This window comes from Geotrypetes seraphini, chromosome 13 (assembly GCF_902459505.1).
Source record: "Geotrypetes seraphini chromosome 13, aGeoSer1.1, whole genome shotgun sequence".
Taxonomy (NCBI): Eukaryota; Metazoa; Chordata; class Amphibia; order Gymnophiona; family Dermophiidae; genus Geotrypetes; species Geotrypetes seraphini.
In genome coordinates this window covers 53,549,074-53,574,672 of record NC_047096.1, presented here as the reverse complement: position 1 = coordinate 53,574,672, position 25,599 = coordinate 53,549,074, and the positions used below count along the sequence as shown (strand labels likewise).

The window sequence follows — 25,599 nt, the reverse complement described above, 5'->3', positions numbered from 1 at the left end:
TCAAAGGCCTTCTCTGCATCCATAGAAACAGAGAAGGCTGGATCCTCTATAATTTTTGCCAAATTTAACATATGAAGTGCCAATCTGGTATTGTTTGCAGAATGTCATTAAGCAACAAAACCCGTCTGGTGCATTCTAATCATATAAGGGAGAACCTTGGCTAACCTCAGAGCCAATAATTTAGCCAAAATTTTCCCATCCACATTAATTAAAGAAATAGGCCTATAGTTTGAAACCAACAAGGGATCTCTGTTTGGCTTTGGCAAAACAATTGTTAACACTTCCATCATAGTACCTGATATACAACCCTTAGGGCTCCTTTTATGAAGGTGTACTAGCATTTTTAGCAAATGTACTGGATTAGTGCGTGCTATAGCGCGTGCTAGCTGAAAATCTACTGCCTACTCAAAAGGAGGTGGTAGCGGCTAGCGTGCACGGCAATTTAGAGTGCACTATTCTGTGCGTTAAAGCCCTAGCGTACCTTCATAAAAGAAGCCCTTAGTCAACTGTGATTGATATAAAATTAAACGATGAAGTAATAGTATATTTTGAAAAGATTTGGAAAAACTCCACTGTAAATCCATCACTACCCGGAGCGGATCCAACTCTAAGAGACTTTAATGCTGCTTGGAATTCCTTAAATGATATAGGCGCTTCAAGAATTTTCTTTATATGCTCTGGAATTTTTGGCCCATTAATTAAGTTTAAAAATTCTCTTCCTTCAATTTCTTTATTTGAATAGAGCTCAGAAGAATATAAAGCTTTATAATAGTTTAAAAATTGCTTTAAAACTTCTCCAATATGGGTAGAAATTTTACCTTTTTCATCTTTAATGGCCACAATCTTTACTTTTCTTTTTTTTGCTTTAAGATAATTAGCCAATAATCTTCTCGCTTTATTCAAGTTTCCGTAATACAAAGCCTGCTGAGAAAACAAATCTTTCCTAGCCAATTGTGAGGAAATCTCATTATATTTATATTTAGCTTTCAACAGGACATTCAATGTATCTTGTTCCCATTTCAAAGCCAGTTGTGATTCTAAAGTCAGAATAGTTTGTTCCAAATTGGAAAATTCAAATTTAAGCAATTTCCTAATATGCGCCAAACATGAAATTATCTGCCCTCTCACTGTAGCTTTGAAAGCATCCCGTATAGTTTCCAAAGAGATTTCCTCTGAAGTCTTGAATTGAAAGTATTCAGTCATTTTTATTTGAATTTCCTCAAGAAAGTTTGAGTCTGTAAACAGTGTATTATTGAACCTCCACACTGGTCTATTAGAATCTTCTTCCGTGAACTGATATTCTATCCAAATTCCAGCATGATCCGACAAAAGAATAGGATCTATGCTGGCCTTTGTAACCTGTTGGATGAAATGATCCAAAAAAAAAAAAATAATCAATTCTTGAAAAAGATTTATGAACTTGGGAACAAAATGAAAATTCATGAGCATTAAAACGAAAAATCTGCCATATATCTTTCAATCCACATTTATGTATAAGATTATCCAGGCCTAATGATTTTAATTGTTTACTCGGTTGTTTATCCATTAATGGATCCATGTCAGCATTGAAGTCTCCGGCCACAATTAAATTAGTTGTAACCAATGACAGAATTATTTGTTGGAGTTAAAAAAATCTGCTTGATTTGAATTAGGACCATAAATATTAAGAAGCTTCAGACCATCATTTCCCAAAGTCATATTAACATGGAGCCATCTACCCATAAGATCTGCCTGAAAGTTACCAAATGTAGCAGAACACTTCCTATTAATCAGGATTGCCACACCTGCCTTTTTCCCTGTTGCTGATGTGAAAAAACAGTGTTTTATCCACCCCCTTCCAATTTAGCTGCCTCATCGATGATAGGTGTGTTTCTTGTAGGAAATAAATGTGCCTCCTGTTGTTTCAAAAAATGAAGTACCTTTTTCATCTTGATGGGATGATTAAGTCCATTAAAGTTTAAAGAATATAGTTTAATGGCATTTTATTTGATTAAAACATGTTTATTGATTAAAACATGTTTATAGATAAACCTTTAAATTTCATTTAACCAGATATATACATAATATTTTCACACACATCCAGGACCCAAATCCAAAAAACCCCCTATTCCCTCCCATATCCCCATCCTTAAAATAATATGAAAACTTGGATGCAAGCATTGGATTAACAGCCTCCAAGTCCTCCTTAATGCCCTATATCTGTCCCAACCCAACATGTACTTCATAATGATTATATTCCCAAACCCTTTATAATTTTAAATCATACAGTAGATGAGATTACCTAGATCATTCCTGCAGTACCATTTTACCAAATACAGAAGAAACAATCAAATAATCACATTCCCCAACTCTTCACAATTATTAAATCATGTAATAAATAGTTACTCAATTCAGTCCTATAATACTCTGTTAGAATAAATAGAAGAATTATCAATCTCATTTCCACAATCTATTAAAATAATACCCTATTGTATTAAATAAATATATGACACTACATAGGCAAAAAGTAAAATTTAAGAATTGTATCTCATAAATATGATACTATATACCCTATAACAAATCCACTTATAATTCATTTAATTTTTATCAAATATCCTATAATCCCTAGATAAATTAACTTCTTTCAGTATTTGTTTAATATTAATCCCCCCTTTTAAAATATAAATAACTATATTTCAATTCATTCAATTCATAAAATTCATTTTAAATTCTATTTTAAATAATTAAAGACATTCTCTATTAAAGACATATTTCCATTAGATATTTTCAGCATTTGTAGAAGAAATTATCCCTTTTATAATATAAACATACATTAAATTCACTCAATTCATATCAGCCAACCTAGTAAATCTATAATAAATTACTAAAGTATAATTATACCAGTATATCAATAACTAAAATGTTTCATAAATGTGAATTCTTGTGAATGGCTAATTAAAATGTTAATCTAACATAACATACCAGTAATAACTCTCCATAGCAATTATAAGGTATAGGATTAAAACAAATAAGAGATTCCACATCCTAGATTAACTTTAAAATCAAGTTATCAAGTCTCATGTCGTAAATGATTAATACTGCCATTTATGTTCCCAAACCTGGTCTTCAATAATAATCTGAAATTGCCCAAAGATGAACTGCACCAGATCTTTTCTGTTTTCTTATTCCTTCCTTTATCAATGATATTTCTTTGTTATGATTTGGAGTGATTCCAGTTTTACGTTTCCAGGAAGAACAAAGCTGGTATGTTGTTGTTTTCATCCAACCGCTATGTCAAGATTGTTTCCTATCGTCCTTGCAGTTCATCTTCTGAATTTATCCCATGGAAGGAACTCTTGACAAGCTAGCAGACTCTTTGCATGTAAATTTGAACAAGGCGAATGAAAGCAAAATAAGATAGGGAACAAGTGACGTTTGTGACGTCTCCTTTTCTTTAGTTGCGTGCGCTGGATCCAGCCACTGTAATCACAAATGTAACACCCTTCCATGCAGAACAACCATCAGACAATGGGGGCAGGGAGGTTAGGTCTGAATGAAGCTGGAAAGCAGTATTGAGCCATATTCAATCACTTACCAGCTCTGTCCTCACTTCCTGAGTCAAGCTGGCTTTGTGCCTCCAGGAAACACTTCACATTTTTAGCGACTTCATGGAATTCATATGATATAAAAGAAATAAATATTAAGATTTGTGAGACATCCTGTCTTAGTGTGAAATCCATCAACGTTGGAGGTCGGTGGACGGCTTCCTGCTGCTTGTTGGAACCCGCGGCGCACAAACGCGCTAATACCTGGGCCCGGACACTTCCCTAATTGAGCCGATCACTGGTGCTTCGCAGGGCTGCTGCCTTCTGATTGCAGGTACGTTGGGGCCAGCGGCTCAGAAGCGCGCTGCTGTGTGGGCGGGTGCCACTTTTGAATGGCTGCTCAGTTCTACTGAGGCAGCCATTCAGAAGTGGTGCCCGCCCACACAGCAGCGCACTTGTGCGCTGCTGGCCCCGACATGCTGGTAATCAGCAGGCAGCAGCCCTGCGAAGCACCAGCGAACGGCCTAATTAGGGAAGTGCCGGGCCCAGGCATTAGCGCGCTTGTGCGCCGCGGACCTTGACAAGCAGCAGGCAGCCGTCCTTTTACCTCCAACATTTAAAGGTACTGCCGGGTGGAGGGGGCTGGGACGGAATTTAAAGGTGCTGGGGGGCTGGGATTGAATTTAAATGTGCTGGGGGTATGTAAATATGATTGATGGAGGTGCTGGGTCAGAATATAAAGGTGTGGGGGCTGGGATTGAATTTAAATGTGTTGGGGGTATATAAAAGTGATTGATTGGGGGGGCTGGGATGGAATTTAAAGGTACTGGGGGGTACGTGGGGGATGATTTAAGGTACTGGGGGGCATGTATGGGGGATGATGTAAGGTACTGGGAGCACCTGGGGGGCATGGGGGGGTGATTTAAGGGATATGGGGATGATTTAAGGTACTGGGGGGCACGTGGGGGTATGGGGGATGATTTAAGATATATGGGAGATGATTTAATGTACTGGGGTATGTGGGAGTGTGGAGGATGATTTAAGGTACTGGGGGTATGGGGCCTGCCTGCCTGCCTGCCACTAGGTCTGCCTGCCTGTCACTAGGCCTGCCTGCTGTGCCCTGCCCCGACCTACCACTAGACCACCAGAGAAGGGTGGGGGGACAAGGTACAGAGCCTGGCAGGGAGAATTTAGTTCAGAATGTTTTTTTTTTCTTGTTTTCCTCCTTTAAATCTAGGGTGCATCTTATGGAGCGAAATATACAGTATTTATTATTTTTAATCTGGTTTTAATTCATCATGTGACCATTGATTTCCTTTGTGTTTTTTTTGTGCCACTTTTTGCTTATGATTACGGTTGTGACTATGGCACTTGTCATATGACCTCCCCTTTTTTAAATTTTTCGAGCCGGTTTTACTTTTGATTTGCTCAGCTCAGAGCGCTACAGATTGTCTCTACTAGGTAAGAGCCTCCATGGCTTTATTTAAATCTTCCTTTTTTATTTTTAACACGAGCCTGTATGTTGAAGTGCTAAGGGGACAGTCACCTTAGTACTTCAACATACAGACTCACTTATTTGTTGCGGCTTTACCATGACCATCAAAGCTTAGGGACCCCTGAAAAAGATGTGTAGATTGAAACATGGACCGTGTCGGTCCCTTGATTTGCAAAAAGGTGGTTATATTATGCGCAACAAAAGACTGACTAAATAAACATATCCTGCATCTTGTACAGCTATCTGCAGTTTCTCTTTTTCATTTGGTTTCTATTCAGTGGTACACCATAAGAGCTTTGGATTGCATTTTATTTTTAGGGTGCTGTCATATCAATGTCATTAACTGAACTCTGGTGCTCTGAGCTCAGCCTGTTGTTTTGCCACTGATACACAAGCTGTGTGTGCCACACAGTTCGGGGGAAGTTTTTTTTTTAGAATGTCAGTAAATGTGTTGGACACAGAAGAGAAGGGCAGAAACCACTCTACTGACCCTAAATTGGATAAAGTCTTGGTGTTTTGGTAGTATTCAGCCCAGGATTATTTGTAAAACTTGGGTTCCTCTGTGACTGTGTTCGTTCTCGGTGGATAATTTATTGAGAGAAGCAACTGCACTGGATGAACAATTTCATCAAATTTACATTCTTGTCAAAATGAAGCTTGAGAGAGGAGTTAAAAAAAAGAAAGAAAGGCAGGAGATCATCTATTCTTGTAAATCTAATAAATCTTTTTGAGTGGGAGGGGAAGAGGAGAGCAGGGGTGAATGTGGAGAAAGAAATGCAGACTCATTCTTCTACCATACTGTGCAATTTTTATGTAAGGGAGTTGGGTATCCATGTACAGTGTAGAGTCTACAGTGTAGACCATTATACAACATGACTCACTGTAATGTTAGATCTCTTATAACATGGCCAAGAGATGGACCACACTTTTTTTTAAAAATTAAACATTACAGCGTAGACCCAATATAAGCAGTTCAGTTATAATGTGGTTAAGTATCTTGGATTCTAACATCTGCATTGAATGTGATCTACAGCATGTGCTCTGAATTAGTCTCTGGTGAAAGTTTTGCTTCCTGCAGAGAGAGGAGGGGTTGATCACAGCTACCACATCCTCTGCGCTATGTGCCCTGCCTGACAACACACCTTGCAGCCTCCTCTACTAGCTTTCTTGTGAACTTGAAGCTACAACGGTGCAGGTTCAATGAGTCATGTGAGACTTCAAAACCCCATAGCTTCAATTTCAGGGAGAAGCTAACAGAAGAGGAGACAGCAGTAGGGAACTTGACAGGAGTAGGTACTTGATTCATCAGCTCTCAATATTCTTATTCACTCACTCATCAAATCAAAACTGAATTACTGTAATTCACTACTCAAAGGCATTACTCAAAACGGAGCGCGGCAGGGAAGTTCCTGATGCATCTGGGCGGCGGCGGATTGTCAACCTGCTCCCCATGTGCAGCGCGAGCAGCACCCGGCCTCGCTTCTTTCTGGCAGGCAGTGGAGTGGAAGACAGCGATACAGTTTTGAGTGGCCCGTGCACGCCCGCTGCTGAGCACTCCAGTGCGGCTGACTTGGACTGAGAAGAGCGGCGGTGAGGGTACAGGGCATTCGGGCGATTGCAGGGCCAGCGGGGAGTGCATTCGGCGCTAGTTGGAGGCCTTTGAGGAACGCTGTGTTAGTGGCCTGCAATAGCGCTCTGGAGGTGACCAGCTCAGCCTTTGGGAGGGGCAGGAGTTTAGCCCAGTTGGGGAGGCTGGTTCCTTGTTCGGGGCCCCCTGGTGTTCTGCCTTCCTGCCTATGCATGGATTCAGCTGCCCTTGCTTGTCAGCGGAGAGCCCCCGAGTGACGAGTGCCTGGGAGATTGGCTACAGCGGAGGGGATCCGAGCTGGTAGAGCCGTGGAGACTGCTGCCTCGCCCACCTCATGAGCCAACATCTGCAACCCCGCAGTCCCACAATCGGCTGCCGGATGCGTCGGATGTCCACGAGGAGGAAGTTGGACAGCTACGGGTTTGCGGGAAAGAAGCAGGGAGCCCCGAAAACAGCAGGAGCCAGTCCGCCACAGGCAACCAGGATGGCGGTGTTGGAGACCGCTGAGGGGGGTGGTGTGAACCATCAGGATCGACCAGGCGGAGGTGTGCAGGGGGGGCTCCATGGAGGTGCTGGACTCCCTGAGAGAACTGTTGCTGGACATTCGTAGAGAACTGCAGTCCCTGCGCCACAATGTTACCACAATAGTTGCAGACTTAAAACGAGACCTGGGGGAGCAGGTGAAGAGGCAGGATGCGGTGGAAGCACATGTCAACACCATGACTGAGGATATTATAGCTGTGCAGCAGGCGGTGGTGGGGGTCCGCGCGGAGGAGTTGGCGATGTGGGACAAGTCGGAAGATCTGAAGAACAGATCCCGGCGATATAATCTCCGGATCCGGGGGGTGCCGTAAGAAAGTGCCTATTAGGATGCCCGCCAGACAGCCTTGGACATCTGTACAGATATCCTCACAAGTGCTCTGGCAGGTGAGGGGCGGGTGCCGGAAAATTAAATAGAACGAGCGCATCGGGCTTTGGGGCACCCTAGATCCAACTTGCCCCGTGACATTGTTTTGTGCTTGGGCAGCTTTCAGGTGCCATATTCCATGCAGCGCGGAAGCAGAGGGATTACAAATGGAATAATTTGCGGGTGGACATTTATCTGGATGTGGCGGCAGCAACCTTGCGCAAGCGGAGGGATATGCAAGCGGTGACCACCTATCTCCGCAGAGAGGGCCTCGGATATTGGTGGCTTTACCCATTTGCCTTGGCACTGACGGTAGGACCACGACCAGATGGGTTCGCACAGTGGCGGAGGCCTGGTCGGTGCTACAAGAACTAGGTGCTCCTAACCTTCCTGAGCAGGGATCTCCTAGAGATCGAGAGGAGGAGCTGGCTGGACCTTCCGGATGGCGGTGACAGACCAGAGGAGTGATGGCGCTGAGTGCAGAGGGCCGTGAGCCACAGGGACAACCCCCCGTGAGAGGGCTGCTGACATCGCTGGACATTGCTGTTGGCTATGATGACTTCCGCTGTATAATGGCTGTGGGGTCTTTGCTTGGGAGATGGGAGGGGTGTGTGTGTGTTATTGGGAGGGTTGAAGGATCAATTGGGGAGTCTGTGTGTGGTGGGGCTTCAGGAGGGGGACCAGGTGTGATGTTGAGGGCAATTGTAAGTGTGAGGCTTGTATGGTGGGTTTGGGTAGTTTGATTCAGTGTTGCCGGGGGGGTCTGTTATGTGGACTCTGCGGTGTTTGTGTGCAGGATGAGTGTTGCAGGGAGGGATGGAGGCTTTATTGATGGGTGTTGTATGTGGTGGAGACCCGGGAGAAGTGTATTGCATATATTTGGTGTATATTTGGGGTGCTGGGGGAGTGCATTGGGGTGGCTGGGGTGGTGGAGTTGCTTATTCCTCAGGGATCTTGAGATCTGTTTGGATGGTTTCGAGATGTAGTTTTGGGTTGGGAACAGGGGGGCGGGGGATGTTTGTGGAGGGGAAGGGACTGGGAGTTGGGGTGTGGGGGGGGGGGAATGATACTTTCTGCCCCAAATTGGAATTGGATGGTCAGGGGCTGGGGTGGCCGGGTCCCAAGGGTATTGAAGATTGAGTCTGTGGAGTGGTTAGTGGCAGTGGATCCTGGTTAATTTTGTAACTTGGAATGTGGGGGAGATAAACACCTAAGTTTTTCACGTGTTTGGGATTTGTGCAGTTTGTACACTTGGGAAGACTCTATGTTCGCTGGCACAGTAGGCTGAAACTATTCCCCTGACGCAGCTCAGCGAAACGGCGATTTCACCGTCGGGCAGGAGTGGCTGCGGGGTAGAGTGGACTGGTGCCATTTAGGTGCTTGGAAGACAGCTTGGATACCGTCTGCAGCTAAGTGACTTTGGTTTTTCCTGCTTGCCTTTGATTGTGTTGAGACTCTAATGTGTGCTATGGACTGTGCTCACTCCTTGTGAGGGTCACTTCCGTGTCTTTCACTATTTTGTTAGACACAATTTTGACCCTGCTTTTCTTTGAATTTGAAGTGGAGTTTTTTGCCAGATGAAGATGAACTGAGGCTTTTTCGCCACAATTTTTTGTTTTTTCTGGTTTTTCTGGCTGGATTTGAGTGAGTGGGTCTGTGTGTGAATGCAGTGACTGTACCTTGTAGTGTCTCAGTAGGCTCCCCAGCTGTTTCCAGTAGAGCATACTTTGAGTGTTATGGGGATAAATTCCCCCATTAAGCGCTCCAAAATTTTACAACACTTACAGTGCCATAAGGTGGATGTGGCCTTTCTCCAGGAGACCCATTTAACTGATCTTGAACATATGAAATTGAAGCAATGGTGGGTTGGGGAGTGTGTTGTGGCTTCAGCCAAGGAGAAACATAGGGAGGTAGCAATTTTGTTCCGTAAGAGACTTCTAGACAACCTACAAATTTTGGCTAGGGATGGGGAGGGTAGATATGTGCTCTGTCGAGGGGTGATCGCACAGCAGGACATGGTATTTTGCTGTGTCTATGCTCCTAATGAAAGTGACCTGGCATTTTATGCTAAATTAACCCGCTTGTTCCTGCCCTTCGCCCAGGTCTCCCTGATTGTTGGGAGAGACTTTAACGCTGTTCGTGATTCTAGTCTGGATTGCTGGGGTGAGGGAGCTCCAAAAATTTAGTGATAACCTGGAATTAATCGACCCCTGGAGGGTATTGCATGGCTCTGAGAGAGATTACACCTATATGTCCCAGGCGCCTGGTACGCAGTCTCGCATAGACTTTATTTGGGTGACGGAACAGGTGTTTTGGAAGCTGGAGTGGGAGGAGATAGGTCCCTACACAATCTCTGATCATGCCTGGGTTCAAGTGACGTGGAAAGAAGGAGGGGGGCTTTCGGGGAAGTGGTGCTGGGTGTTCCCGCTTGCATTGTATAGGGATCCGAACTATAGGGAACAGTTGCTGGGTACATGGAATGAATACAAACGGCATAATGCTCACGCAGAAGGAAGTGTCGAAGGCGGTGTTGCGGGGGGATACCCTTAGTTATAGTAGTCACGTTAAAAAAGCTCACGTAGCTAGGACCCGGAGGAGGTATGGCTAGACTGGCGACCCCATGCACAAACAGTAATTGATGGAATATCAGGTGGCCCTCAATTCCCTACTACATCAGCGGGCGCGCAAATCCCTCGCTTACTATAATGAGGGGGGGGGGGGGGAAACTGCTGTCCCAACTGGTTTCTACAAGAAGATAAGGCAATAGAAAATATTTTTCTTTTCTAAGGTTAAATTCAAGTAGGTATCATATACACAACCTTAGGTAAAAATATATTATTCACCGTTTAGGACCTCAGCGGTGCAAGCTGTGAGAGCAGTTCATTCACAGGATTATTTGCACTAAAGTCTTCATCGGTCTTGTTTTATATATATATTTTTTTAAATATTTTTAAATTATTTTTATCTTTAAATTAGTTTTTAATTTATAGAAAAGATAGAAAGGTACTCATCTTTTAGAAAAGCATAGCAGGGGCTCTTCACCAACATAGGCTATGTTTCGCCCAGAGGGCTTTATCAAGGTATTTTCCCCTTTGTTATGCCAGTTCCATGTATACTGCCGATAATGTTTGCTCTTTTTGAACTTTTCTAGTGCCACTATATCTTTCTTGAGATAAGACCTGAATTGAACGCAATACTCAAGTTTCAAGTTTAGTAAAAAAATTTTATACCGCTCAATCAAACTTCTATGCGGTGTACAAATAAGTACTAATGAGGAACCAAAAATACAGACTTACGGTAATAAGTAGATCTCGTGCTGAGTCACAAGACAAGTAATACACAACATATAAATGAACGGGAACAAGAGGAAAAAGGGAGGAACTACAATAATCAAAGTAAAGTTAACATAAAAGGTAAGGTACGGTAGGAAGGGGATTTAAAAAATAATTAAAAATGTAGCCCTAATAAGGGCAGTTAGGTGTCAAAAGCATCTTGGAATAGAAAAGTTTTAAACTTATTTTTAAAATGAGAAAGAGATACTTCTGAACGGAGATGGTTAGGGGTGGAATTCCAAAGAAAAGGGGCGGTTACCGTGAAATTATTAGATCTAATAGTATTTATGAGATTGCACCATGGAGCGATACAGGGGCATTATAACATTCTTAGTCTTGTTAACCATCCCTTTTAAAATAATTCCTAGCATCCTATTTGCTTTTTTGGCCACCGCCACACATTGGGCAAAAGATTTCATCGTATTTTTTACAATGACACCCAGATCCTTTTCTTGGGCGCTAATCTCCAAGGTGGACCCTAGCATCCGGTAACTGTGATACAGGTTATTCTTCCCAATGTGCATCACTTTGCATTTGTCCACATTAAATTTCATGTGCCATTTGGACGCCCAGTCTTCCAATTTACTAAGGTCCACCTGCAATTTTTCACAATCCACATGTGTTTTATCTGCATGCTTTGTCATCTGCAAATTTAATCATCTCGCTCGTTGTTCCAGTTTACAGATCATTTAAAATAAGTTAAATAGCACCGGTCCCAGTACAGACCCCTGCAGCACTCCACTGTTTACTCTCTTCCATTGAGAAAAATGACCATTTAACCCTACCCTCTGTTTTCTATCTGATAACCAATTTCTAATCCACAACTGAACTTTGCTACCTATCCCATGACACTTTAATTTTCTCAGGAGCCTCTCATGAGGAACTTTATCCAAAGCTTTCTAAAAATCTAGATATACTATATCAACCGGCTCACCTTTATCCACATGTTTATTCACACTTTCAAAGAATTCAAGCAAATTTGTGAGGCAAGATCTCCCTCGGCTGAACCCATGCTGACTCCGTCTCATTAAATCATGTTTGTCTACATGTTCCACAATTTTAATTTTTATAATCGTTTCTATCATTTTGCCCGGCACTGAAGTGAGGCTTACCAGCTTATAGTTTCCTGCTTCATTCCTGTGACCACTTTTGTGAATAGGGACCACATCTGCTCTTCTCCAATCCCCAGGAACCACTCCCGTCTCCAGAGATTTGTTGAACAAGTTTTTAGTAGGACTTGCCAGAACCTCTCTGAGCTCCCTCAGTATCCTGGGATGGATCCCGTCTGGTCCCATTACTTTGTCCACCATCAGTTTTTCAAGTTGTTTATAAACACTTTCCTCTGTGAATGGTGCAGAATCTATTCCATTTTCCTGTATAACTTTGCCAGACAATCTCGGTCCTTATCCAGGATTTTCTTCTGTGAACACAAAGCAGAAGTATTTGTTTAGCACATTTGCTTTTTCCTCATCACTCTCCACATATCAGTTCTTAGCCTCTTTTAGTTTAGCAATTCCATTTTTCATCTTCTTCCTTTCATTGATATATCTTTAAAAAATTTTGTCTCCCTTTTTTTTTTGATGTTTAGAAAATAGGAGACTTTTTTTTTTAATTCTTTATTAATTTTATTAAACATATCAAAAGTGCAACACAAATACATTCAAGAGTTCAAAAAACAGCACTTACATACTTGTAAATTACTGAAATCTCATTACCCATCCCCCCCTTCCTTCCCTTCCTGGATACATGGTAGAGAATGACACGGTGAAAAAATTGGTCCCCGTCACCGCCCCGTCCCCGTCTCACCATCCTCTGCACCGCCCCGTCACCGCCATTCCCTTCACCGCCCCGTCACCGCCACTGCCACCCCATTCACCGCCCCGTCACCGCCACTGCCACCCCATTCACCGCCCCGTCACCGTCACCGCTGCATACATAAAAGCCTCAAACGGGTACGATTTTATATACTTTTCTTTATTTACGTATAAAGGAAACATTCTTTAAAACTTTAAAACTTTAAAACTTAGTTAAATATTAGTTAATAACTATACAAAAACAAACACGACATGTACTTTTAATTGTCCTTATTTTTTAACCCGTGGATGAACAACAAATCATCCACAATCTCTGGATTCATAAATTTATTTATGTGTGCTTTTTCAACCAGTAGCAGCGAGTAATTAACCAGCAATCAAGTCTCAGTCAAGTAGAAGCAATGGAGATGTTTTGTGGTGTTTCTTCATTGTTGGTTGTATTGTTATATGTTCATTGTATTATGTTATTTTGTTGTTCTATTGAAATATGTGTTGGATGAGAAGGCTGTAATTTGTTTTTCATTTGGATGTTTTATTGTACTCCGCATAGAATTGCAGGATATGCGGAATATACATTTTAAAAATAAATAAATAGTCCTTAGCTAGAACCACAGACTAGCTAATGCAAATCCAAGTCTGCTCATTCAGTGATGATAGGGTTCTGTTTCACCTGATGGCTATAAATATATTGTCAGGTTAATCTCCAACCCTAGGAGCTGAGCCAAAGTCCTCTGTGTACAACTATGCCATTGAGCCAAGAGGCTGACGCACTAGAAAATAAAAACAGATTTCTTGTTTGGATCCAAATAGTTGTTTAAAAGAATTATACACATGCTTTTACACACAGGAAACAGAGGCAGGAGGGAAATCCCAATGTAAGTGCAAGGGCATAGATATAAAGTACCCACATTCTCTCACCAGTCCAAATTAGTTTCCCTTTAAAAATCAGCTTGCAAATAGCTTAAAAATTGCCTCCCTACCATAAACTGTGCAATAAGGTTGAGAATTTCTTTCATATGTTTAAGAAGACACATGAAAAAAATTGCTACATGTCCACTTCACCACATTAATACATAGAAAGTATGGCCAGCAAGCCAGGTGCAGTAGTTAGTTTTATAATAAACAAGGTTTTAATATGATAGTAACTTGTGCGAATTCTACATGCTCAAGATTGTGATGAGTTAGACATGTAGGACGTGGGATAGAGCCATAACTGGCTTAGGCTGCGACTTTATGCCCATCCCCTCCTGCCTACCCCAACAGCCCCCCCGACGATCGCAGCAGGAGGATATCCAACCTCTCCTGCCAGCTCCCCAACAGCCCCCCTATGATCACTGGTAGGAGGGTGCCCAACCCCTCCTGCCGGCCCCCCCAACGGCCCCCTATATCGCCAATAGGAGGGTGCCCAACCCCTCCTGCTGGACCCCCCCCCCCACGAACCCTCCCACCCCGGAACCCCCTTAGTCTTACTTTCCAAGTTGGACCGGACGGCTCCTCACACGTATGGCCAGCAGGCTTGCCTCCGTCCAAACGAGGCGGGCCCGCCCCTACCCTGCCCAACCCACAGGATCCTAGGGCCTGATTGGTCTAGGCACCTAAAGCCACTCCCGCTATAGGAGGGGCCTTAGGTGCTTGGGCCAATCAGGCCCTAGGATCCTGTGGGTTAGGCAGGGGAGGGGAGGGGCGGGCCTGCCTCATTTGGACGGAGGCAGGCCTGCTGGCCAGACGAGCGAGGAGCTGTCCGGTCCAACTTGGAAAGTAAGACTAAGGGTGGTGTTTCGGGATGGCGGGGTTTGTTGGGGGAGGGTCCGGCAGGAGGGGTTGGGCACCCTCCTATTGGCGATATAGGGGGCCGTTGGGGGGGCCGGCAGGAGGGGTTGGGCACCCTCCTACCAGTGATCATAGGGGGGCTGTTGGGGAACTGGCAGGAGGGGTTGGATATCCTCCTGCTGCGATCGTCGGGGGGGCTGTTGGGGTAGGCAGGAGGGGATGGGTACCCTCCTGCCGCGATCGTTGGGGAGGGCTGGTTCTGTCGGCATGAAGGGCTGAGCACCTTCCTGCCGGCGATCGTCGGGGGGGGGCGGGTTCTATTGGCAGGAAGGGTTGATCTGACAAATGAGGAGCCAGTATATTGGGGGGCGGAGTCAATGCGGCAACGTGCAAGTTGGATCGAGAGTTGGAGGAGACAGACAACATGGCGGAGACATCAAACACCCGGTCACGAACACGGTGAAACACAGGTAAATAGCGGTTCCTAGAAGGGGGTACATTGGCCTGCGGGGACAAATCTTTTCACCGTTTTTGCGGGCGGTGAAAACTTTTGTCCCCGTGTCTGCGGTGATTTTGCTTTGGAGTCTCCATAACCCGCAACCAAACCGCAGCCACGCCGCAGCTCCCTGCGGGGATCGCTCCCCGTGTCATTCTCTAATACATGGAACTAAAATCATATCTCCCTTTTTTACATTTTTAGCCATTTGCTCTTCCGCCTGTGCATTCGTCAGATATATCTCCCTCTTGGCTTCTTTCAGTTTCACCCAGTAGTACTTTCTGTACTCCTCTTCTTCGTTTTTTTTTTATATTTCAGGAACACCAATTATTTTGCCTTTATTTTCTCCGCCACTAGTTTGGAGAACCATGTCGATTTCCTTTTTCTATTGTTTTTATTTATTTTCTTCACATAAAGTTCCGTAGCCATTTTTATTGCTCCTTTCAGCTTAGACCACTGTTTTTCCACTTCTCTTATGTCCTCCCTTCCTAACAGCTCTTTCTTCATTTACTCTCCCATTTTATTAAAGTCTGTACGTTTGAAATCTAGGATTTTAAGTATTATGCGGCCGCTCTCCACTTTAGCCAAACCGTTTGATCGCTACTTCCCAGGTGAGCACCCACTCATACATTAGATATACTCTCTCCATTTGTGAGGACCAGATCCAATATCGCTTTTTCCCTCGTGGGTTCCATCACCATTTGTCTGAGCAGAGCCCTCTAAGGTGCCCCACTGCTTTGTTGGGATATGTATGTGGCCAATCCATTACTATGCTGGCCCTTCCCACCTCCAAATGGTCAGGATTAGGATGTTTTGAACATGATCGTTTTGGTATTCAAAAACAGCCAAAAAAGTTAGACGTCCTTAGGGGCCAAGACATCCAAATAGGTAATTAAAAAAAAAAAGAAAATCAAACCCAACTTTTTGCCATTTAGCGGTTTAAAAAAATGGACGTTTCCCCACCCCAGTATTTGAATGTCTTGCGGGATACGTCCATAATCAGACTTAGATGCACCATCGAAAAGGCCCTCCATGTTATAAAGATAAATATGTGCCTTCTTGACATTATAAAATACTAGTGTAAGGTGCAGATGTTTACGTCTATCCTGGAGCAAGTGTAACAGTTCAGGCCTGTGATTTAAGTTAAAAATAAATAAATATTACTACTATACCCAATTAAACACAGTGTCAGTTTTTCATATAAAGTATTTTGTAGATGAACCTTCAGAAGTGGATTCATAGAGGCATTCATCACACATTTATGACTGACTTCTCAAAAAAAGCATGCGCCATCAGTCTTCATCAGGTTGTCAAATACATCATTTTAAGCAATCGGTACAATTCATTAATGTTCCAGACACAGTGTTGTATAGTGTATATAAGTAAATGCAACTGATTTCTGTACTTAAGTAAATGTTATGTTACTTTATTTGTAAAGAAGTACAGGATAATATTTATTATTTTTATTGAAGTAATAATTTCACTAATCTTCACTACTTTTTATTTGCAGTTAAAAGTAAAAGTGGAACCAAGATCTAAATGAAAATTCCTCAGTAAATATGGAGGGGCCATTTTCAATAGGATGTCTAAAGTCCGATTTTGGACCTTTCCTACAAAACATCCAAAGTTGGAGGCAGAGAAAGTCATTTTTGAACATGATGTCCAAATAATATATTTTTTTAAAATCGCCTACTTATACCTCTTGGCCGCCAAAATGCCTAGGCCAGGGGTGGGCGAGGGCTGCAATCCAGTCGGGTTTTTAGGATTGCCCCAATGAATATACACGAAATCTATTTGTATGCACTACTTTCATTGTATGCAAATGGATCTCATGCATATTCATTGGGGAAATCCTAAAAACCCGACTGGATTGCGGCCCTTGTTGCCCACCCCTGGCCTAGGCCATCAGGACTTTTAACTTTATTTGTCATGTTCGACCCAAAAAAGTCCAAGTCAGAAACGTCGAAATAGGCACCATTTCACCATTTAGATGTGGGCAAGGGACATTGTAATGGACTCTAATAGACATTCTAATAGAGCAGTGGAGCACCTTAGAGGGCACTGCTGTGAACTTCATATAAAGGGTGCCAAAAGTGCATCTCACCATAACCCCCATGTAATGTATGGTGATCCCTCTAAAACTCCCCCCAAACCTAATTTTACTCATTTGTCTCCTACCCCAATAGCCCTTATGGCTGCAGGTGGCACTTATATGGCAATATAGTAGTGTTTTGGTGGACTCACACCCTCCCAAAATATGAATAAAACATGCCTGTCTTAAGAACAGCAGAATCTGGTATGGAAATGTTAGTAAAGCATCACACAGTTGTGTTAAGTAGCCTTGTGGGTGGGCTAATGAGCCATAGAGAGGAAGGCCTAGGCATATGAGACACTCTAACCACTACATTTATGGTGGAAAGTGTGAATCCACCCAAACCCGCCAAAATCGTACTATATTTTGTCAGCAGCAGTGGCCCTGATTTCTTTCCTCCATGTTTATCTTTTGGCTAGTAGTTGATTTATCAGGGCAAAAATAGGCCTCACCTGAGAGGGCTCCTCTTAAGAATTTGGCATCCTAGGTATGTGCCTACGAGTAGTTTGCTGAAGCCTTTCTCTTAATTGGAGCTGCGGGCAAAAAGCTTCCAGGTTGACCGGCTGAGGAAGACACTACGTTGTGAGTCACAAATGGATACAAAGTATCCCATTGAGGGGAAGGGGAGTTAATCATAAGGACATTCCTGATCTGTTGAACCAGAACTTACAGACTACAGGCATTCTGGAACAATCAAGGCACTTGAGGTAAAATGCAGTAAATGGCACCCAAAATTAGATGCTGGAAGATCCACATTAAGGGACCCTTAGCTGCGATAAGGGAAAGAGAATGGTATTTGTAAACAATAACGTGTGCTTACCACATATAAACTAGCACTACCTCGGGCCAAATTCAGGCGTCCTGTGGTAGTTTTTGCATGTGTGTATGTTGCCCGTGCGCGAAAAAACTAAAATTTGTGTTTTTAGCACCAGCGATGTGTTTGGGGGCAGAGAATGGGCACAGCTTTGCTAATCATTTAGCGCATGAACACTGCTGCGTGTGAACATGTGGCTAGTGCAGGATCTCTTACAATCTAGACAGTGGAGGGCTCATAATCGAAACTGAAATATGTCTAAAAACCCGCCCAAGTCAGCACTTGGATAATCTAAAAGACAGATTGTCCAAATGCCAGTCGAAACAGCTTTTAAAACATATCCAGGGACTTTTTAGGCCTCTGAATCCTGTTGTGCACCCAGAGCTGAAAGGGGTGTTTTTGGAGGAGTAGTTAAGGTGGGATGTGGGCCGACCTAGACTTACCGGTAGTCGTCCTGCAGAAATAATCGAAGGTTTGATGAGACTGCCTAGACAGAACTTAGATGATGTATAGACAGGTATAAGTGCCCCAAAGGTGTCCAAAGTGACCAGATAACACTGCAGGGATGAAGTAAAGACCCCCCTCCCCACCCCGTGTTCACTGACCCCATCACATCCCCACAAAGTTCAGAATAAAAATGTACATACCTACCTCTGGAACAGCAGCACCTAGTATAGGAAAGCCTAGTAGAGCTGCACACAGGTCTGTTAAATAGCCTGGGGGATGAGCTAGTGAACGATAGAAAGGAGGATCCAGGCCCTTAAGCCCATAAGCACATTCATGGTGGAAAATGTGAGTCCACCAAAAACCCCAAAACCCTACTGTACTGCCATATAGGTGCCACCTGCAGCCATAAGGGCTATTGGGGTTGTAGACAGGTGGGTATAGTGGGTTTTGGAGGGCTCACCATAACCTATAAGGGAGTTCTGGTGAGATGTTTATCTAACAACACTAAAGAATTGGCTGACACACCTTGTCCTTGGAAGAAAGAAGTCTAAAGGAGTGAAACAAATCTATAAATTTGTAAATGATGGACATCAGTGTGAGCCCTTGATAAATCAACGTAAACCTCTGGCTCAGGCAGTATCTCAAAAGGTGACCAGTACCAGACCGTAGTCTAAATGAGAATAGCCTCATACATCATATAGTCCATACGAAATTGATAAATGTGTAATTCAATCACACTCCCAAAACAAACACAATAGACTTTTACACCAAGGAGAAGGGGTTATAAAGGCTTAATATATACATATACTCCCTAAAGAACCACCCAATAAACAAAGACCCACCTAATAAATACAGGAATAAATAGATAAAAAAATAAATAAGTTGTGCTATAAAATAGTAAACCATACAATAGACAAAAATAGTACCTATGTATAAAGTGCAAGTGATGAAAGGTAAAATCTTAGTAGAAAAAATACAAAGTGCGCGGTGCTTGCTAATAATCCATGAAATACAAATATATATATGTATATCTCAATGAAGTATGACAAAACAAGGGACCATATAAATATGAAGTGCAAATGCAAGTCTCTACTAACAGTCCATAACATGTGCCATTTTTTATATAAAGTGCAAATGCAAATTCTTAATGAATGTTCATAAGGAAAAAGAAGATTATAAAAAATCTCTAGCACCAAATATAAAGGTTTTTTTGTTTGTTACTGACATACATAAGACTTTAAAGTGCCACAGTCACACAAATACACCAAACAATAAATAGTGAATAAATAACTTCAGTCAATAAGCATTCAAAAACGCACGGTAGCCATGGTAAATTACATTGCAAAACTATCCTAACATCACTCATCACTCATAAATATCACCACTCTGAAATCGCTTATAAATATCACCACTCGATAAATCACCACTCAACAGAGTTCCGTTTCGCCAATTCGTCAGGAGCAGAGATTATTTGAGGGAAAAATAAAGTGGATAAAGAACCGACATAGACTGCTAAGTTTGCCGGAAAGAAAATATCAAGGTTCCACAGTGTACTACAATCAAAAACGCTGGAACCAAAAAAATATATGTTTATCTGACACCCTTTTTGTGAAGTTCACAGCAGTGCCCTGTAAGGTGCCCCACTGCTCTCTTGCCATGTCTGGGTGGCCAGTCCATCACAATGCTGGCCCCTCCAATGTCCAAATGGTCTTGTTCTGGACGTTTCAGACTCAGACAAATTTTGGGTTGTGATTGTGGTATAAAGATTGACGTAGTGGCAGTCTTGGACGATCAACTGCCGGGACGTACAGATAGACGATATTTAAAAAAAAAAAAAAAAAAAATGCTTTTAGACATACTTTTCGAGAATGGACATTTTGAAGCTGCCAACTTTGGGTGACTAGCGCCCTACATCCAAATCAGACTTACCGTATTTGCCGGCGTATAAGACGACTTTTCAGTACCTTAAAATCCTCCCCAAAGTCGGGGGTCGTCTTATACGCCGGGTACTGTTTACATGCCCTTACTTTACATGCCCTAACATCTCCTTCCTTACCTCCTTACGGTGCCGGGACATCAGCGGGGCCATGGCGGGACATCAGTGTGACAAGGGTGCCAGCTCCTTCATCCTGCGCAGCGGGAAGCAGCGGCGCTCTGGCCCCACCCCTTTTCTCTTTACTACGTCTCTCGCACATGCGGCCATGTGTGGAGTCTAGCCCTTAAGGAAGTTGCGGGGGCGAGCAGGAGGCGTGCCGCTGTGTATGGCTGTGTAGGGCTGGCACTCCTGTCCCATTGATGTCCTGCAATTTTACAGTTTACATTGAAGGCAGTGTGTAATAAAATACATAGTGCAACTATAGTACTGATAAAGTACCGTGTACAGTATAGAAAATGTCCAGCACTCAAACCCCTATCAACTCTATTATGGCCCCAGCAAAAAGAACGAAATATGAAGCAAGTTTTAAACTTAAAGTTGTAAACTTTGCCATGGAACATAATAATTGTGCTGCTGCAAGACATTATGGAGTAACTGAAAAGATGGTTCGGGACTGGAAATCAAATGAAAAAGCATTGAAGAGTATGCCAAGGGGTAAGTGTGCATTAAGAAGAGGCACCGCACACTGGCCAGAACTTGAGAAACATGTGGCAGACATGGTGAATGAGCATCGCCAAAACGGTAATGTAGTGACACGAAACAAAATACGATTGTTTGCACTTCAGTGGGCCAAATCTAACCCAGATCACAGCAACAATTTTAAGGCCACTATATCCTGGTGTAGTAGATTCATGGCAAGGCATAATATGGTACTAAGGCAGAAGACAAAAATTGCCCAAAAATTACCTGCAGATCTGGATAACAAAGTGGAGAGTTTCCATCGCTACATAATAAAAGTACGCACTAAACATGGCTACGCATTAAGTAGTATTGGAAATATGGATGAAACTCCAATGAATTTTGATATGATTGGAAATAAAACTGTCCATCAAAAAGGTGAAAAAACTATTTTGATTAAAACAACAGGACATGAGAAGTCCAGTTTTACAGTGGTACTAGCATGCACAGCTGATGGCAACAAACTGAAACCAATGATTATTTTTAAAAGGAAAACAATGCCAAAACTCAAGTTCCCTGCTGGTTGTTTTGTACATGTGAATGAAAAAGGCTGGATGGATGAAGAGGGTGTAAAACTATGGCTGGATAATGTATGGAGCAGACGACTAGGTGGTCTAATTGCAAAACGAAGTCTACTTGTGTGGGATATGTTCAGGGCTCATTTAACTCCCACCACCAAGGAAAGGCTTGCAAGACTAAAGACAGATGTGGCAGTTATTCCTGCAGGATTGACATCATTGGTTCAGCCACTGGATGTGTGCCTAAACGAGCCGTTTAAAGATCGCATTCGAGAACAGTGGAATGAATGGATGGTTAGCGGCGAAAAGTCTTACACAAAAGGAGGAAACATGCGTGCTCCACAGTTGAACGTTTTGTGCCAATTTGTCATAAAAGCCTGGAATGACATTGATGCACAAACAGTAATCAAGTCTTTCAAGAAGTGTGGCATATCAAATTCATTAGATGGTATGGAGGACGACTACTTGTGGAACGATGAAGAGGAAGCTGAGGCCACACCATCTGATACGGAATTACCAGATCCATATGATGACTGCCTTGCAACTGTACCACAAGATGTCATTGATGAACTTTTAGAATCAGATGACGAACAGGAGGCTTTTGAAGGCTTTTAAAGGGAAACTGTCATGCCAGCAAACTTGCTAGGGACTTGCCCGGCACTTGCTCTCTCCCTCTATGTGTTATCTTCCTTCTATCATTGACAGTTTCAGTTTGGTTAACAGTTTAGAAAACAAATAGCATAGAACAATAAACCCATGGCAGCTCCCATGGGTTTATTGTTCTATTCAGCTTTAGTGAATTAAGTTTAATGTTTACCGTACATGTTTGATGATATACAGCCTTGTAACAGTTTTCCTGCTAAGTACCTGCATGTCATAAACATTTGAATTAAAATTGTTGAAATAAATTCTGATGTTCTTTTAAGTTTTATTTGTTGTGCAGAAGGTGTGCGGAAGAAGGGGTAGTCTTATACGGCGAGTATATAACAAACTCTATATTTTAACTGTAAAAGTTGGGGGGTAGTCTTATACGCCCAGTCGTCTTATACGCCGGCAAATACGGTAGATGTATTATGTAAAAGTCACATGTGCCTAACTTTGGGAATGATACTTATGCTTGTTCAAACTCTATATAAATACGGGTGTGCAACTAATGGCAATTAGGCGCCTAAATGACTCTATTTTATAACATTGCAACTAAGGGCTCCTTTTACTAAGGTGCGCTAGCAGTTTTAGCGCACGCTAAAAGCTAACATCTCCATAGAGCTTGCATTAGTATTTTTAGTTAGATCATGGTTAGCGCACGCTAATCTTTAACGCGTGCTAAAAACGCAAGCGCACCTTAGTAAAAGGAGCCCTAAGTCCTAGGAATGCCCCAACCTGCCCATGCCCCTCCAACAGCCTCACCCCTTTTTAGTTGCACAGTACGAAATTTAGTCACACTGACAACTGGTTGCAGAGCAGATCCTTGTGCAACTTCTAATTTTTTGCTAATTAAGTGCTTGTTGACATAGAAACATGACAGCAAATAAAGACCAAATGGCCCATCCAGTCTGCCCGTCTACTATCGCCTCCTCTCCCTAAGAGATCCCACGTGTCTATCCCACGCTTTCTTGAATTCAGACACAGTCTATGTCTCCACCACCTCTACTGGGATACTATTCCATGCATCTACCACCCTTTCTGTAAAAATGTTTTTCCTTAGATTACTCCTGAGCACATTTATGCCGCATAGGAATTTAAATGTCTCTATCGTATCTCCCCCTCCTGTCTTTCCTCCAAAGTATACGTATTGAGATCTTTTTCTGTCCCCATATGCCTTATGATGTAGACCACCAACCATTTTAGTAGCCTTCCTCTGGACCAACTCCATCCTGTTTATATCTTTTTCAAGGTGCAGTCTTAAGAATTTGTGCACAATATTCTAAATGAGGTCTCACCAAATATATGTGGTTATTTTTCCTTTGAAAATTGGTACAGGTGCAGACATTTGCACTGCTTTGCTGTGGGTGGGTAGTTTTCAAATGGAAAATAACAGGATAGATTTGAAAATGCAATGAGAGAAATTCTATAAAAGGTGCCTAAAGGTAGGCACGTAACTTAATTATATATTGGCTTCCATTATGAGTTTTAAAAACTCATAATTGAAATAAATAGAAATCAATTAGGTGATAAGCGCCTATCTTCGTAGGCGTTAGTCTACATAAGATAGGCGCCTAACTCCAAAGTAGGCGTGTTTAGGAGCAGAGAAGGTCTTAGGTACCATTAGGCGCGATTCTCTAAAGTACTTAGGTGCCTATAATTTAGGCTTTCAAAACTCTGGCCTACGTTGTAGGTGCCTGTTTTAGTTAGGTACAATTGTGTAATGGGCGCCTAAGTGTGATTGACAAGAAATAGGTGCCTAACTTTAGGTGCCTATCTTTTTCATGACCCGTCAAATGCGCGCACGACAATTCTGCTCCATACAGCGGATACTATTTTGTCTTTTTGAGGGTTACAAAGTAACCCTCTTTTTTGAGGGGGCGGGAAATCCCCCTCCACTACACTTAAACTATTCACTTGTCGTGCACACATTTGACGGGGTGCAATTTTCCTGTGCACATTTGTCGGTGTACCATCTTTTTAGACACCCTTTATCCCCTGCCTCTAACAGAGCTAAAATGCATGTGTGGTGAAGTATATTCTTTATACTGTATTTCACTGTATAAGGGTAAGCAGTATTTAGATAGCCCTTGCACTTAAATAGATCTGAATTTAGTAAATGGTTTTTGAAAACTGACCCCCTCATGTTAGCACTGTTATATCCCCAAAATGCTAGCCATTAACATACCCGCCCCACGTAGCCTATGTTTATGAGAAAATGCCTTACAGAAAACTCATGGAACGAGAAGAGTCAGGTGTATTGGCTCCAATGTTAAGGTCACCGAACCTTGGCTTGTTCTTTTTCTGTTGAAAGTAGATTTCTTAGAAATGAAGCAGCATCATGAACTCTGAACTCAGTTTCCTGATATTAGGTGTTCCTTTGTGCCCTTTCTTGCTGCAGGATTCAATGCAAAGGGTTTGGTTTCTAGTTGACGTGGAGGGGCATAATCGAAAAGGACGTCTAAGTCCGTTTACGTCCATTTCGCAAGTCGTCCAAAGTAAAAAACAGCTTAAGACACATTTTCGAAAGATACGTCCAACTTTTTTTTCGTTTTGAAAATCGTCTAATTATACGTCCTGATCGTCCAAGCCACTAAATCGTCTATCTTTATACCACATTTTCGTCCAATTTTCCGTCCAAGTCCAAAATGCCTAGAACAAGCCCTGTTGGACGTGGGAGGGGTTTTCAAAGTGATGGACTGCACACCCAGACATGCCACCTAAATAGTGGGGTACCTTACAGAGCACTGCTGTGAACTTCACAAAAAGAGTGCCATATCTTCTCCTCCCTACAGCTCCCTTATAGGTTATGGTGAGCCCCCCCCAAACCACCTCCAGAATCCCCTAGACCCACTTATCTACCACCCCATAGCCCTTATGGCTGCAGGAGCCACTTATATGCCAGTACAAAAGGGTTTTGGGGGTGTATAGGGGAGTGCACATGTTTAAGTATCAATGCAGTGATTACAGGGGCTTATGGGCATGGGTCCTCCTCTCCATGAGTCCCTAATCCATCCCCAAGACGACTTAAGCTGCCTCTGGGCTGGACGACTAGGCTTTCCTATGCCAGGCGGCCAAGTGATAATGGTCTGGAGACTGAATTTTAAAGTTATGATTAAAAATTTTATGGAGGTGGGGGGGTTTGGTGATCACTGGGGTAGTGTGTGGGGGGTCTGTTTTATGTGTTTGCAGTGCTTATCTGGTGACTTTAGTTGGGCTTTTGTGACTTAGACTATGTTTTACATGGTCTAAGTCAGTGTTTTTCAACGTTTTTACACCTATGGACTAGCAGAAATATAATTATTCTGTGGACCGGCATCGGTCCGTGGAACAGCGGTTGAAGAACACTGGGCTAAGTCGTGGGCCAGACCCTGCCCATCTCTACCCAATCTCCACCCCAGACCCCGCCCCCATAATAGTACTAATTGCACTTTGCACGTCTTGTGCCTCATCTGGAAGCCTTCCATCTGACGTTTCAACATCAGAGAGAAGGCTTCCGGTTCAGGCGCAGAAAGCCCATAGGAGCCACTGCCCGTGGCTTTGTGC

At 42.9% G+C, this 25,599-nt stretch overlaps 1 protein-coding gene across 8 annotated transcripts in view; it reads left to right on the top strand.

The window, feature by feature from the left end:
- Positions 1-25,599, top strand: part of ST3GAL4 (ST3 beta-galactoside alpha-2,3-sialyltransferase 4) — a 434,440-nt gene that overhangs the window by 147,808 nt on the left and 261,033 nt on the right. The gene's annotated exons all lie outside the window — the stretch shown is intronic.